The 17255-nt window shown below is 31.7% G+C and overlaps 1 protein-coding gene across 3 annotated transcripts in view; it reads right to left on the bottom strand.

The window, feature by feature from the left end:
• Positions 1-17255, bottom strand: part of BMP5 (bone morphogenetic protein 5) — a 112517-nt gene that overhangs the window by 93582 nt on the left and 1680 nt on the right. The window lies entirely within an intron of this gene.

Below are 17255 nucleotides of genomic sequence, written 5' to 3'. Positions count from 1 at the left end.
AAAGATTTAGAGACCAGATTTAGCCAAAACAAAAATGCAGACTACCTTGGGACACTTTCATAACCTCAAATGTAGCTATCAACCTAGAAGGTGCTAAAGACGTCAAGGTGATGAAAGTGAGTTGTTAATACTCCACATCACAATCATCATTTAAATAACTGCTGATGACCGAAAAAGATAATTTCAAAACATCTTGAGATTCTGGGAAAATGGCTTAAACTAAAAAATCAAACTTGATATTAAATGAGAAAGTATGTAATTTGTGGGTAAATGTTGACAATTGCTGGTCAATAAAAAACAATGTGTATTTCTTAATATTATCTCCTTTTAATCCCAAAATGCCACCTTTACGTAGTTTAGTAATTAGATACTTATTACACCTCTGCCATCCCAGTTGTTCTTAGGTCATATGTAAATGCATGTTTCATATTCAAATTACAGAAAATCATCTGGGCATAAGGTAATTTAGACCAAATCCATTTGCTCAGCTGATTATAATTCTCAAACTGTGGCTCCCTGAAGATATGAATTCCCAATTCTTCTTAATTTTTATCCCAGCAATAAACTACAGTATGCCTTTGAGCATTTATTTCTAACTTGGAATGTGAGTGGTATGTTTTCCAAACTCTTAAATATCTGGAAGTATTTTCTCATGATTGTTAAAAAAGTAAGAAATCAAAGCATAAAAATGGAAAAAGATAAAAATGAATAATTATTAAATATCCAGTCACAGGAAAGATTTATAAGCAAATAGAAAATGAACAAAAATATCAGAATAGGACTTCCCAAAAGAAAATATAAGTGGCCAATAGATGTATAAAAATCAATCTCAGAAGAAATACAAATTTAAAAAAGATAAATTTTAGATTAACAAAAACTTATTCATATTTAATTTATATTTCAATCTGATAAAATAGCACTACCGTTTACTGTTGGTACAAATAGAAATTAAAACAAATTTACTGAAAAACATATTAGCAATATTTGTCAAGAGTTTTGCAAACCAATCATACCTTTTGTCCTAAATAATTTTTTATAAGAACGGATTCTAAAAGAATTATCAAAATTGACAGAAATGTTTACAAATACTTTATGTATAAAGATATTCATTGCAACAGAGTAGGTGATAGTAAAAACTGGAAAAATTGCATGTCCAACATTAAAAGAATGTTTATGTAAATGATGAATATTCAGCTACAATATTATTATTAAAAAATGTTCTCATAAAGAGCAAATGAACAAATGAGAAAAATCATATCCTAAAAAGTCAAAAATAATCTAAGGATGTAACATTGCATGCATCAACATTGCTAAACTCTATAAAAAAAAAGGGTATATTTTAAAAGTATGGAAAGAAATAGATATATGGTTCTAGATAATAGAATTAAAATTTTTTTTCTGCTTCTTTTTAAATTATGGATATAAAGCGATCACAGTGTCAACAAATTAGATTATGTTCTGCTTAGTTAGACTACTCTCTGCTTGCCATATTTCCAAAATGGCTTTTATAAAATAGTATGTACACATGGAAAAATGATTCTCAGAGTGAGTTCCCTGTAACACTAGGTACCTATGGTGCTCTGTTAGGAGAGTTTCAGAGACCAATGTGCATGTGAAACTGTATAACCCATTTCTCCTTGCAAAGATTCACAATGCCCATCTGCATAATAAAGACACTGAAAAGTCTTGTCTTGGAAATATTGAAACCTATTTAATTACTGTTCCTCAGCAGAGTTCAAATTTATTTGACTACAAAATTTCAGATAACACCTCTTAAAATGACGTAGAAATGCTTTCAATGAAATACACTTAGGAAAATATGACAAAGAATTCTGATTAAAGAGAGTAAATGATTGAATGTACTCAAGAGGTTTAAATAATTATGATTCAGTATGTGCTTCAGTTGTATGTCAATGAAGTTAGTCAACTTAAAATTAAATATGATTTTTGACCTATTCATAAACAATAATTTTATCATCTAACTTCCTAAGTATATCTCAGTCTAAATAATTCGAAATCAGAATTTGAAATTGTTTATACTTCTCTTTACATTATAGTTGGATCCAAGATAGACTATGTAAGAGTGGTTACATAAAGGGAAGAAGAGAGAGATAGAAAATAGAATTTTTTAAAAAGCAGCAGGCAACATCCTAAATGCTTATCTTTACTCTGCAGCTACCTCTTGGCTTGCTTTTCAAAGCAGAGATTAGTCCTCAGGTGGTTAGCTAAACGTTGATATATTAACAATAATACTTTTTACAACACCTTTTTTGGTTCCTTTCCTTGGTTTTGAGAGCAGATGGTGAGCTGAAACTGAACTATACATTAGCATTTTGCTTTGAGAAATCTTGTTGCCTCAGAAATACTTCCTTTTGGAAGAACAAACTATTCCAAGGCCTTAGCCTTTAAGTTATAAGATATCTGAGGAGCAGAAATAACATGTTTAGTTTTTGTGTGGTATAGGTGCAATGAGTGAGCTACTTGAAAGTAACTCACTTTACACATGCAAGAGATTAGGACTGTAGCTGCTTGCTACAAATCAAGAGATGTGTATTAAATGTGGCGTGTTCATTGTTATATAGAACACAGAGGAGATTTCAGCCATAACTAGCAGGACTAAACAGAAGTTATCTGCCAGAATTTCTATGTGCAACAGCAGGAAATTCTTAACTTGTAGGTTGTAGATGGTCCTGCAGCCCAAACTTCCACTTTAGTAGGTTTCTCATGAGATTCACTGGGCAATCCAGGGCTAGGTTAGAAAAGCTGGGGCAAGGCATTCATATTTAACTGCAGGGCAGGTCTGCCTGTGTGGCCTTCTATAATGGCCAGCATGTTGGTAGTCTTCCAGTATCCAAATGAACTCACTATTAGTTTGTTCCAATCTCCAAACACTGTTCTTGATGCATGTTTCTGTTTGCAACTTTGATATTCTGCCTCTTTTCTATTTTGCCAAATATTACTGCTGTTCATGCCAAGTTGTTTAAGATAGAATCAACATATATCACCTTTCTATTCCTCGTGGCTGACCAGTTAGGTTTCATGACTCAAAGGTCAGTACCCTGGGTGTCTACGAAGTTCTTCTTTCCCTCTGCTTGTGAGTAAATACAATACTCCTTCAAAAAGCCACAACACCTCAGTTTAGAAGAAGGCCTTTAAGAGTCCAACTTCAGGGATAAGACTCTTGGTAAATCCATTAGTAAAGATTTTTCCCTAAATTATAAAACATTACTAAAGAAGTAAAAATATTCCAAATCAAATACGTGAAATGTCGAAAAAATATATAGAACTTTACAAAGAGTTCAATGTCCCAATGACAAGCTCCCCATTTATAAGGATATAGCAGTGAATAGCCTGGATTCTGAATCCAGTTATTTCTCTTATGGGATGCAGGACTTTGAACAAATGACCAAACATCTCTGGGCCTCACTTTCCTCATCTATAAAATAGAGGCATTTTGTGAGAATTAAATAAGTTAGTATTTGAAATGCTACTAGCACACTGTCTTGCACTTCGTGAGCACTGAATACATACTAGCTATGGGAGATAGCAAATTTCCAGTAAAGAAATCAATTCAAGTCTTAAATTTTTCTTCCACTTTTATAATTTCCCTTTGACAATCTGATATTTTATAGATATGAATTGATAGATAAACACCAATAACTGTGATGGTGGATCAAGAGACATAGATCCACGTTTTGCTGCAATATTCATTTTGCAATCATACTAGATTGTTGGTAAAAAGTGGTTGTAAAATATTGGTCAATTTTTCTCAATAATCAGCTTGAAGTAATAATTGCCTAATGCCTAATATCCTAAGTAGATTCAAAGCAATATATCAAAAAAGTCTTTATATCAATTCTTGGAATTCTGTTATTTTCCACATTATAAATTATGTCTCCATTAACTCTTACTATAACCTGGATCCACAGGGTCAGGGGTCAAGGTTTAGACAGATTAAACAACTTAATTTTGAAAAACTGTATGACCTGCTACCCTTATTTCCTGACCAAAACACAAATAAATAATGAGTGTTTAAGCCATACTTATGCTCTGGAATGTGCATTAGGCATCCAGTGTACGACATAAACCTTCTTTTTAGATATTTCTTTTTAAATATCTAAAAAGGAGCCTCCATATTAGTAATACCCTACAGAAGCAGATTTCTGACAGAGCCCCTAAACTTTGCTAATGCTTGGTTCTACCTTTGCTCTGTCTTTTGGACTAAAAGGCTTCCTTAGGCTGTATATACTAGTCACAGGGTTTTTTTTTTTTTTTTTCTTTAAAGGGATTGAGGTTTGAAAAAATTTTTTCTATACACAGGAGGCTAATTCTAGTTGGTTATTTAAATAACAAAAGAACACATTCTTTTATATAATGTTTGTTAGTACTTTCAATTTTACTTGGTGCTGGAATTTTTGTATGATTTCTGTAAAGTATGCAACATTGAGCAACAAAATCCTGGCACAAAAATCAGGGATTCCAAGCATAGGCCTGGCTCTTCTTGCCCTGTAATTTTGGCAGTAAGACAGGCACAGTCTTTCTCACAGTGCCTGGCCCAATAGTAGGTAATCAGCTTATATTTGTCAAATAATTGAATGAATAACCTTTCAGACTTCCAGTTTCTACAGTTGTATACTGTGGAATTATATCTACTTCCTTGAGTGCTATATACTACAGTAATGTAGATGAAAAAACATCATGTAGCAAAAATGCTCTCAAAAAGTATTGATCAATATTATTAAAGTTGCAAAAAGTTTCTATTTTATGTTTTTCAAAAGCGGGTCACCAAGCTAAAGAATAGTGGCAAAGAACAAAAAATAGGTAGCCAGATAGATCATGGTCCCAGTACTGATTCTGCCATCTACCAGTTGAATGACCTTTGTAAGGTAGTTAACCTCTGATAAGCCTGAATAAATAAATAATATTCAATAAAATGGGAATTGGAAAATATTTACCCATACAATTGAGATGCAGATTAGTTAAAATAAAGCATGCGAATTATTTCATCCAGTTTCCTAACACAGAAATTATGTTTATTGTTTTTATTGTTGCTATAATTACTATCAACTACAGTATAATTTAAAATTATATATATCCGACAAAGTCATATACTTTAAATGAATCACGTACTCATACACAAAAGAATAACAAATGTTTTACTTAATTCTGATAAATTTTTCCTCAAAGTAAATAACTGTAGAATAATAACTGTTTTGACATGGCACTATGAAAGAGAAAAATCTTAAATGTTGATTTGAATTTGTCAATATTTGTAGCTAGAATCCACATTTTGAGAACTTTACTTATCACAATTAAAAATTTAGCAAAGATCATCTTACTGACATCTTTCAGCATGTTATCAAATTATTAAAAACCAATAAAATCCATATTTTCCCACTTAATGTAAAATATCAAAAGTTAATGCGATTACAACATGGATACTGTAAACAGAAGATGTTCACAATGCACGTGTGGCTATTTGCATGACTTTTTGGATCAAACCTATAATTTTCATCCTGCTTCAAAATATTATAAGAGGAAGCAATTCAATTAAATAAATAAAAAGATGTCATCTAAAAAAAAAAAACAGCCTAAAAAATCTAGGAAAGAAAAAAATACTTAAGATTGAATATTATTAAATAGAAACAAAACTATAATAATGATACAAATAATAATAAGAATAGCTACAAATTAGAAAATCATAAATGTAAGCTTGATTTGAGTTATATACAGTACAAAAATCTCCCTGATTGAATGATTCTTTGAGTAGAGTGGTTTTCCTAGTTAGAATTTAGTTTATTCACCAAAATTTTCATCATGAATCAACTTTTCAAAAAAATTAAAAAGTAAAAAAAAAAACAAGTTTGCTTATGAAAATAAGCATTAAAACTCTTCAAGATTTTTTTCCCCTTTATTCAAAGGGTCTTTTACAGAGTGCACATATCCCCACACCCAAATATTTTCTAATTGTACATTATTACTTTGGCCTGCAATCAATCTCCCTTTTCCATAACAGGCAAGGAAATGGAATTGGTAATATCTGGAACTAAAGTAAAACCATTGGTTTGTTCTAGGAATCTGACCAAAGGTAATATGAAAAGCACCTTTCAGCAACACATCACAGAAAATGTTACATCTGGGACACTCCGATGAGGAAATACAGTCCATCAACAATCCAACTTGAAGACAGAGTCAATGAAATTCAAAGGTTAATTTTCTTTTGGATGAAGAAAAATTCATATGTAAAATGTTACACAGTTTCAAGAAGGGATTTATTTGACCATGTTTGGTGGACTGGATGTAGATCTCCTCGAACATTAAAACACCACAGATTCTGCTCTGGTAAAAGTAGTTATAGTAGCAATGGAAAACAGTAAATTAGTACTTTTTTCATAAAGACTTAAAGACCTATAACCTTACCTTATTAAGTCCTAACTAGAATTCTGTATTATGATTGCCACTTTACAGATAAGAAAACAGTTTCAATGAAGTGAAATAATTTGCTGGAGAATATGAAGCTGTTAATACAAAGCTGGTATTCAAACAAGTATGACTCCAAAGCCCTTACACTTAAACCTTACTGAGGTAGTTAAAGAACCAAGTAATTCCTCCTCATATAGTTTTCAGTGTACAGATCTCTCACCTCCTTGGTTAAACATTTCTAAATATTTTATCCTTTCTGATGCAATTATAAATGGAATTGTTTTCTTAATTTCTCTTTCTAATAATTAATAGTATGTAGAAATGCAACAGACTTCTCTCTATTAATTTACTGAATTCATATGTTAGTTCTAATAGTTGTTTTTTTTTTTTTTCTGTTTGGTGGCATCTTTAGGGTTTTCTATATATAGTGTCATGTCATCTGCAAATAGTGACAGTTTTACTTCTTTCTTTCCATTTTGGATGACTTTTATTTCTTTTTGTTGTCTCATTGCTCTAGCTAGGACTTCCAATGCTATGTCGAATAAAAGTGGAGAAAGGGGGTATCCCTGTCTTTTTCCTGATCTTAGAGAAAAAGCTTTCAGATTTTCACTGTTGAGTATGATAGTTTGTCTACACCACTCAATGCAACCTACAGATTCAATGCAATCCCTACCAAAATTCCAATGACTTTTTTCACAGAACTAGAAAAAATCATTTTAAAATTTGTATGGAACCCTAAATACTCAGAATAGCCAAAGCAATTTAATAAAGAAAAAAGCTTGATGTATCACACTACCTGGTTTCAAAATATATTACAAAGCTATAGTAATCAAAACAGTATGGGACTGGCACAAAAACACATAGATCAATGGAACAGAATTGAAAGCTCGAAAATAAAACCATGCTTATATGGTTAATAAATCTATCATAAAAGAGGAAAAAATATACAATGGTGAAAAGAAAATCTCTTCAATAAATGGTGCTGGGAAACCTGAACTGTGACATGCAAAAGAATGAAACTGGACCACTTTCCTATACCATATACAAAAAACAAACAAACAAACAAACAAACTAAAAAACCTCTTAGTGGATTAAAGACGTAAATATAAGACCCAAAAACCATAAAACTCCAAAAAGAAAACAGGCAGTAAACTCTTAGACATCTATCTTAGCCATTTTATTTTGGATATGTCTACTAAAGCAAGGGCAACAAAAGCAAAAATAAACAAATGGGACTATGTCACATTAAAAAGCTTTTGCACAGTGAAGGAAACCATCAACAAAATGAAAAGGTAACTTCTAAATGGGAGAAGATTTTTACAAACAATGTATGCGATAAGGGGTAGATATCAATAATATATAAAGAATTCAACATCAAAAAAAAATCTGATTAAAACATGGACGGAAGACCTGAATAAACATTTTTTTTAAAAGAAGACATACAGATGACCAACCAGCACATGAAAAGAAGCTTGATATCACTAATCATCAAGAAAATGCAAATCAAAACCACAAGGAGATATCACCTCACACCTATCAGAATGGCTATTATCAAAAAGATAACAAACAAGTGTTGGCAAGAATGTGGAGAAAGGGAACTCTAGTGCACTGTTGGTTGGAATGTAAGTTGTTGCAGTCCCCATGGAAAACAGTATGAAATGCAATATATATAATGGAATATTATTCAACCATAAAAAAAAAGAATAAAATCTTGCCACTTATAACAACATGGAAGGACTTAGAGGGTATTGTGCTAAAGTGAAATAAGCCAGTCAGAGAAAGATAAATACATCAGGATGATTTTGCTTAGACATGGAGTCTAAAAAAAAACAAAACAAAACAAAAACAGATTCATAGATAATTAATACAGAGAACAAACTGATAGTTGCCAGAGGGAAGGAGAGTGGGGCACAGGTGAAAGAGAGGGTAAAAGAGATAAAGAAGATTAAGAAGTACAAACTTTCAGTTATAAAATTTAGTCATGGAGATGTAATATACAAAACAGGGAATATAGTCAGTAATACTGTAATAACGTTGTATGGTGACAAATGGTAACTAAACTTATTGTGGTGATCACTTGTATAAAAATATTGAATCACTACATTGTACACCTGAAACTAAGATAATGTTGTATGTCAACTATAATTCAACAAAGAAAATCTCTCCTCACTCTGAGCAAAGAAAACGTATACAAAATATTAATCATAAAGCTTATTTAATTGGTAGTCTTCAGTTTTTCCCCCACCCAATGTTTTCAGTGCCTGCATAAAGGTTATTTGCAGACGAGTCTATACAATTTCCAAGTTGAATTCTCTTTTCCTCTGCTTCTGATAATTATAGAAGTAAAATAAAGTTAAATTTACCATCCTCAGTGGCTTTGAAAGGAACACAGACTCTACTGGAAAGGAGATGTTCTCTTTAACGCCTGTTTGTGATTAAAGGGCCGGGGTATGGCTGTGGCCTCTAGGCTTAGTGGTTGGTTATTTATGAGAACTAAATAGCAGACCTACCTGCTCCTCCACTAAATTCTGCCTTTGTGAGTCACAGGAACTCTGCTAGAGGAGAGGAAAGGTAGCAAAAACAAAAATAATAATCTCAATTTACCTAATCCTTACATTATTTCTGCCTGCAACACTAACTGTGGAGAACATTATGTGATTCCATTCAGAATTCCAAAAGCTTTAACACATGGTCATGGGTCATTTCAGGAAGAATGACATAGGATTGAAAACAAACAGTTAAAGTTTTAAAAAAATATTGCTCGTCATATATACTCTATATATTTGCATATACTCTAGTGCTTTCTATACTGAGTTTTTTGATCAGCAATTGCAGTCTACTGTTTGTACTGTAATCTGAGAGCTCTACTTCTCCCTGGGATTTTGGTTTTGTTTTAAAGTTCAGTTTGCTCTAAAATATTTTTAATATATTAATATGGAATTACTGATCCATATACAATTTAAGAATTTTTTCAGCATGCCATGACTGGTTTCGCCACTTTATTTCACCAAATTGTGAAGTAATTAACTCTCACATTAACTTATGATTTTCTTTAATTTTATAAATTTACTAGAACAAAGGTAAACATATACATGAGTAACTTGCCTTGAAACTGAAGTAATTCTAGAACTCCTGTTGACTAAATTCCCAATATTTATTTATCGATTTGTGCTAAATATCTTCAATTTGTGCCTCAAGTTCACTCTCCACGTTTCTCTATCCTGCTCTCTACACCAAACAGCTAACTTACATGAGCTGCACCAATGGGCATAGGGCCCTTTAACTTTCAGTCAGGATCAGATAATGAGAAACATGACAGAAAAGTAGGATCTAGGTGTTTATTTCTATCTTCCTCCCTGTTATCTACGGGTTGGCTACATGGCATCGCTCTCAGAAAGGCCAGGTGTACCTTTCTCACAAAGCCCACCTCTGAATTTTCCAGTAATTGTTTTTGCCTCCTTCCCAGAAGTAGTCAAGCAAGGCTTCCTGTCGGTGTACCTTTCGGTGTACCTTTCTCACAAAGCCCACCTCTGAATTTTCCAGTAATTGTTTTTGCCTCCTTCCCAGAAGTAGTCAAGCAAGGCTTCCTGTCGGTGTACCTTTCGGTGTACCTTTCTCACAAAGCCCACCTCTGAATTTTCCAGTAATTGTTTTTGCCTCCTTCCCAGAAGTAGTCAAGCAAGGCTTCTCTGCTGTTCCAGGTGTTGCATTATCCCTATTTAGCCAAAAAGCCCTGCCCACAACATTTTAAACATTACAATATTAGTGAAACTCTCCTCAAATGATTCATTTTACACATGCTGTCTCTCTTCTCCTGGGACCCTGACACCCCACTGGGGATCAAAATGGATGAACAGGTCATGGTTCCTGCTATCATAACATGTAATCAAATATGCAAGGTTGGCTTCACTGGCATGTGACCTGTGCAGTTGCACAAAGCCCTGAATCCAGAAGGGCCCCATACCTGGTCTAATACTTTGCTGCCATCATCTTAAAATTCTTGATAATTTTTGAACAGGGGCCCCACATTTTCATTTTGTATCAGGCTCTACAAATTACTTAGCCACTCCTGCAAATATAGTACAGATGTTGGACACAAATGCTACTCTAATAACAATAATGACCATTTATTGAGGTCTTGCTCTGTTCCAAATATAGTTCTTAAAACTGTATGCATATTAACTTATTTAATCCATTCAGCACCAGTGAGGAAGGTGTTATCATTATTGGCACTTTTTAGATAAGAAACCAGAGGCATAGAGAAGATTTAAGTAACTTGCCAGAGGTCACACTGCTAGAAAGCATAGAATGTGGGATTCCAATTCAGGCATTCTGGCTTCTTCTATACTACTCTGCTTCTGAGATGCAAGCACAGTAAAGAAAGCAATTAGGTTTATTTTATAATTAAACCTTAAAGCCATTCAAGCTGTATTATGGTATGGACTTAAGATTATGAAAATATTCTGTCTCCTAAATAGGAAGGCAAATCAAAGTTATAATAGCAACATAAAATCTATGCACAACAAATATTGAATTTCTCATATCACAACAGCATAAGAAGAGCTGAAGGGGTTTGAAAATGTTAATAAGTCTTGTGGTTTTGACATGTCTCATAGTCTTGAATAAAATCTAAGTGAGATTTATGTCTGTTAATCCTGACATTTAAAACTATTTTTTTTTATTTCTAACAACTTTAGCAAATCTGTTAAAAAAACAAAAAAAAAGTTATTTACTTCCAGAAAGAAAGTGAAAAACACAATATCTAAGAGATAATCTAATTAGACTTTCTTTTTTAAAATACACAGTTGTTTCTTCCAATGCAAGTACTAATACTCCATTGTTTATGAAAATAAAAATGAAAGGACACATCACTATAAAGACAGAGATCTTCATCACTTTAGAAATTATAAAAGAGCACATTTCCAAGTTTAATTTCTATACCACACTATTTAACATTATATAAGGTCTTGGTTTCTAAGTTATATATTTAGGTAAGTCACTGCCTTCCAAGTAGAGGGTGTGTACTTTCTTTGGTTATAAAGGTTTGTTTTCTTTTCTCCCCAAACCACTAAAGATTCTTCCTAATAATCTACAAACGACTTTTTTTTTCTCATTTTAAGCATTTTACACTTTAATAGATTATGTTTTTACCTTTTTGCATTATGATTTACCAAAACCATTCAGACAAGACATACAAATCAGGATTTACTACTTGGTTATGTGAACATCTCCAAAAAAGTCAGGTGAAAACTCCCACTATTATTTTCATCTTACAGTCATAACGTTAAGGTCCATAACTGGAACTTAAACATCCCAATCTGACATCAAAATCACAACAGATCCCTTTTTCCGCAAAATAAATGAGCCAGTTGTCAGGGCTGACTGGTGTGTTTTAAAGGATATCTTAGCCAAGCGTATTATTTTAAGAGATGAGCAAATGGGGAAACCCCATAGCCGAGCCAATAAAATATGAACTTAAGGTGCAAAGAAGCACTCATAAACATTGCCTAGAACAAGGGATTCATTGTTTCAAGCCAACCCTTCCAGTGGCTCCTCTGATCTCAGCCCCTCTCTGTGCGTCAGGGAAGCCTCTTCCTTTAACCTGTGGTTTTTTCAAGCTGAGCTACTACATTATTTATGACTGTAAATGTGAGTAGCCTGTCTGTATGCTCCTTGTACACACACACTGAGCGGCCCCCTCCCTTTTCCCAACTTCGGTATTTTAGTGTGGAAGGATGAAAGGGTTTTCCCCTGGAGCTGATGTGGATGGGGATGTTGAATTAGCTGCTGTGTCAGTATGAGGTGGACTGAGGGTTCCCCAACACATCCTCCACCTGCACACCCAAAGACCAGCTTCCACTGACTCATTTTGTTCCTTTTCTTGCTTTTAAAAGCTTTTTAAAAAATATTTTATTTCTTTCTCATCTCATCCTCATTGTTCTATGCCTCCAGCTGTTACTCTTGATACTCTCTCATCATCTCTTCTCATCTTAAAAAAGGAATGTCTTCACAGACATGAGTACCAAATATAAATAATATAAGAAAAAGTATTTTATAAACTGAAAGAGAATTGCAGTTTTGATTAGTTATTTTTGTTCAATGTTGCATTTTTCCTTTTCTTTTTTTACTTTCCCTTAAATTCCCCCTTTTAAATTTTAATTGTGTTATAAAATAGTAAAGGCAAAAACAATTAAATTCAGTCAGTGAGATCCTCAGGGAGAGGTGAGGCGGCGGCAAAGAAGAATGGGATGATGGAGTAACAATTACAAGGGATGGCGACAGCCAGAGCAGTTCTGATGCCCTGGGGAGCTTTTCTCCTGATGGGTGGAGGCCGTAATTGGCACATCATAACCTTTTCCTTCTCAACTAAAGAGAAAACAGGAGACTGTACCTAAATGATCAAGCTGTAACTAATTGATTTTCAGCTAATCTAAGCCTCCAGCTATGAAGAAACTAGGACCAAAGGCAGACCCCAGGAAGGGTGGGGGCAGTAAGAAGGGTGCCAAGAGAGCCTGGGGCTAGAGAACTCTTTTTTTTTTTTCAAGAATAATTTACATTTATTTGCTGATGGCTATGACTAAAGAGGGGGAGGAGAGAGGGAAGTGATGATTTTTAAAAATGGAGGAATGAAAGAGAAGGAACTGGGGGGTGATGGGTGAGGCAGTCCTAAGCCTTTCTAGAGAATGTTATCATATCTTCGTATTTACTGCTGTTGCTTATTAAACTTTTAAAGCTGGTTATTTGTGAGTGACCATTAAAATGTTCAAAAAACTTTTAATTAAACTCTGATGATAACTCTCTGCAGTCATGCCCATCATTAGACAATAAAATAACTTGAAAGGAAAATAAGAATCTCTTTGGTCACATTTATGAATACAAAGGGTTGTTAAAAAAGAGAGAAAAAGGTCTCCACCACAGCAATTTCTTTCTCTTCAAAAATTAAGAGTTTTAAAGAATGATTCTTTTTTCACCCAACATTAGCATTTGTGATTCCAGACATAATGCATGAATATGTACTATCATGGTTTTAGATTATCTTTCCTCCCATCCCATTTCTACTCCCTCAAAAAAAAAAAAAAAAATCTTACATGTGTTTATGGATGTGTTTATGTTACACAAGTGTTAATAACCCTTTTGGAGAGGCTACATAGATAGGCATCTTTAGGTAGATCTGTATATAAATTCCTCTCCACTGAGCACTTGGGTTGGCCAAAAACAACAATAAATATCAATGATGTCTTTCAAATCTTTCAACTGAATACATAAGCAATTTTTTCTTCCAGTACCAGGAGAGTTTAATGATTTGAGGATATAGGAGGAGAAGGGTTTAATTTAAAGTTTTGAAAGTATATTTTTCTATTTCATATCTCAACATGCTAAATATGTCATTACAAAATGAAAAAATTTTAGCATTACATTTATATACTTTTATGCTTCAGAATACATATTCTTGAAATATATCTAAGAAGTATTTTAATCCAAACCAACTGATCAGTGAGTCAAAATCCATTAATAAACCTAAAGTTCTTCTAGATCAGAGAAATACATGTAGACTAAGGATAATATAAATGTAAATTTCCTGTGTTTACTGTTTTTATTGTAATTTCCTCTAAAATATCTACAGTGTATGTCATTTTAATTATACTATCACCAAGCAATCAAATATTGGTTTCTAACTAAAAGATCTTAGAAATGCAGAACATGTTTATCTTTATGTAAACAGGAGATTCACATAAATATTGCGAGCAAATTTCCTAATCATTCCTTTCATTTACATAACTATTTGATATATAAGCTAACACATTTTTGAAAGAAAGATGGTTAAAAAAGAACAAATTTACCAGAAAGACATTGTTGTTACCAAGAAAATAATGTGATATTGACTAAGAAAAAATTCCACTGATATTCAACAGGTTTGGGACAAAACAGAGAAGTCAACCTGTAAAAGCTAGACTGACAAATGTTAGCCTAAGAATAATAAATAGAATACAGTGGAAAGTTTCTCTTCACACAATTAATAATTGATACTTGTTTCTTTAAAGTGAACAAATCACTGAAATAATTTAAAGGTCAAAATAATGTTTTAGTTTTATAGTTGGTTGTTTATATTGACCTTAACATAATTGATTTACATTTTATTTGTTTTCTTTTAGTAAATTCTAATCCATTTTTCATTTATGAACACAAAACTAATCTCATCTGAAATTTTAAAAATAGATATTTTGTTAAATATGATTCAGAGTTTGAATTCAGTTTAATTTTTCTTGAGCAAAACTTATGTTGGAAAAAATATATTTCTGAATGACATATATAGAAAACTCATTAAATTGAAATTGACACATACAAGCATTATTTAAAAGGATGCTACTAGAGCCATATTATATAATTCATCTTATTATGGGAAATGTCAACAGATTCTTTTCACATATTTAAATATCCAGGTGATTTCCTCAATACAAATCCCTTGCCTATTGCTAATTTGATCACTTGCCCTTAGTCTCCACTACATTTATCTATCTATCTATCTATCTATCTATCTATCTATCTATCTACCTACCTATCTTTTAAAATACTAAAAAATAAGATAAAATTCTCAAGTCTTATAAGAACATGAAACAGTTGCAGAGAATATTTGTTATGAATGTTTTATTAAGACACTCTTAAATTCTTAGTGCAGTTAACAATAATATTACACTGTTACCTTCTCTAATAAAATGCTTTGACCTATTTTATTGTAGCAGAAATACAGAAGTTAAAGCTTTTTACTAAGTAGTTATAGGTTGCAAGTTTTAGATATATTAGAAATCATAGTCTAAGGATAATAAAATAAAATTGTAGTTCAATTTTCCTCAGAGACTACTAGGAGAAACTCACTTAAGTATCAGAATCAATTTATCAGTAATTTCATCTGAGACACTTAGTTTGGAATTATTAAATTTAAAAAATATGATTTATTATTGAGGGTAAATCACTACTCAACAGTTCAAGCATAATAAAAATAAATAAATAAAAATTTTCTGAAGTTTATATCCAGTGTTATTTCTCTAAGGTAAAATGAATAATTGAATTTCATGGTATAGCTAACTAGTTTATTATTATAATCCAAACAATATAACCCAAATTTCATTGATTTAAAAATATAAGCATTCTTAAATGATATAAAATGATAAAAACGATTCTAAAAGTCACTGAATAAAACTGTTTATTATTGTTTTTGGTTTTCTTATTCTATGTAGATTTATAAAAAATATTAAGTAATACACAGATTCAAAATCATAATTTATTTCTGAAAAGACAAATATACTTCTTATGAATGATCAAAATATGCAAATATAATAAAATATATTATGAGAACAAGTTCATGACTGAGCTATTGTTTTTTAAAGTACATAATATAACACGTTCTTTCATGTCAGATTTTAGATAACCTAAACTGATTTTTTCAGTGATTTATTTTATGAATATGTAATTCATATGAGATTGAAGTTTTTTTATTAAAATATTGAAATTAATTTAAGTTATTGAATAATGCTTTAGAAATAGGTACAAAGTAAAAATATACCATGAGCCACATTTGCATGCCACTTATACTGTGAAAAAGCAATCAAACTAATTTAGAATTAAGCTTTCTTTTAATGGCTTGAAAGTTTCAATGAAACCTGCTAATTATATGTTGAAAAAAATGTGTCCACAGCACCTGATTAGGGCAACCAATGATGACTTCCAAAAACTTAATAATGAGAGCTTTGTCTCTAGTAACATGAAACATATGATTTATTAAGCACCTTATCCTTCATGCTAGAACTGCTGAGAGCAAATGAGCAGAGCACATTAAGCAACATGTATTATAAATACATCATGCGTTATTAGGATTTGCTGCTGTCTGACTTCTCAAAGAATATTTTTGAGATTTTATATGAGGAAGTTTTTAATTAAGTATATAATCAAATACCTCAATTTTAAGTCACAGCCGATTGTATTTTTTTTAAAAAAGTTTTAAAAGTTATTGCATTAAAATGTTCTCAATTCTTTCAAGTTGATTAAACCTGTTGACAAAATTTTGTCTTGAAAAATATATTTTATGTTTTTTGTTATTTTGAATGTCTGAAGATAGTAAATTTTCATCCTCAATCTCTACTAAAACACTTAAAGAAAATTACAGCACATGTAAAATTATTTTAAACTCTTTAATATTATTGCAAGATGAACTATAAGACATTAACATACCATTTGACATTGTCAGTCTTTAAAAACTACAAGTGCTAAAACTGAGTAAAACATAGTTTTAAAAAAATCATTCTATAATAGTGTTACTAATTAAAGAATTTCAATCTAAAATAAAAAAATCTGAATAGGTAAAGAGCATCATGGCATGATTTACATTTAACTTGTTTCTGAAAAAAATCAAAAAAGTATGATATATTTTAATCATTACAGTTAAGAAATGTTAGATTGAAACTTCTTTTCTAAAATATTTTTCAGAGAATTTCAGAATCTTTCCCTCGAGCTATTTGATAATGACCTTTTACAACATTATTTGATCTTAATTTCACATCTATATTTCACAGTAGTTGCCTCTCCTGAATTAAAGTTTTAAGTAGCATATAAGTCTATATTTATATGTTTTCTAAATTACTAATCAAAAATGGTACAGAATGTCACCTTTATTTTTCCATCTAGAAATGCTTTTTAAAAATATTATTGTTACTATTTTATCCATAGCATAGCTATCCTCATTATTTCTCCTTTTTTTAGACTATTGCCTGTTTACATATATTAAGCAAAGTTAAAATTTTAACAAGATCTGAAAAGACCTAAATCTACCCCAACTA

Source organism: Pteropus alecto, unplaced genomic scaffold (genome assembly GCF_000325575.1).
Source record: "Pteropus alecto unplaced genomic scaffold, ASM32557v1 scaffold7, whole genome shotgun sequence".
Taxonomy (NCBI): Eukaryota; Metazoa; Chordata; class Mammalia; order Chiroptera; family Pteropodidae; genus Pteropus; species Pteropus alecto.
The sequence above is the reverse complement of the archived record's forward strand: the minus strand, read 5'-3'. Positions and strand labels throughout refer to the sequence as shown.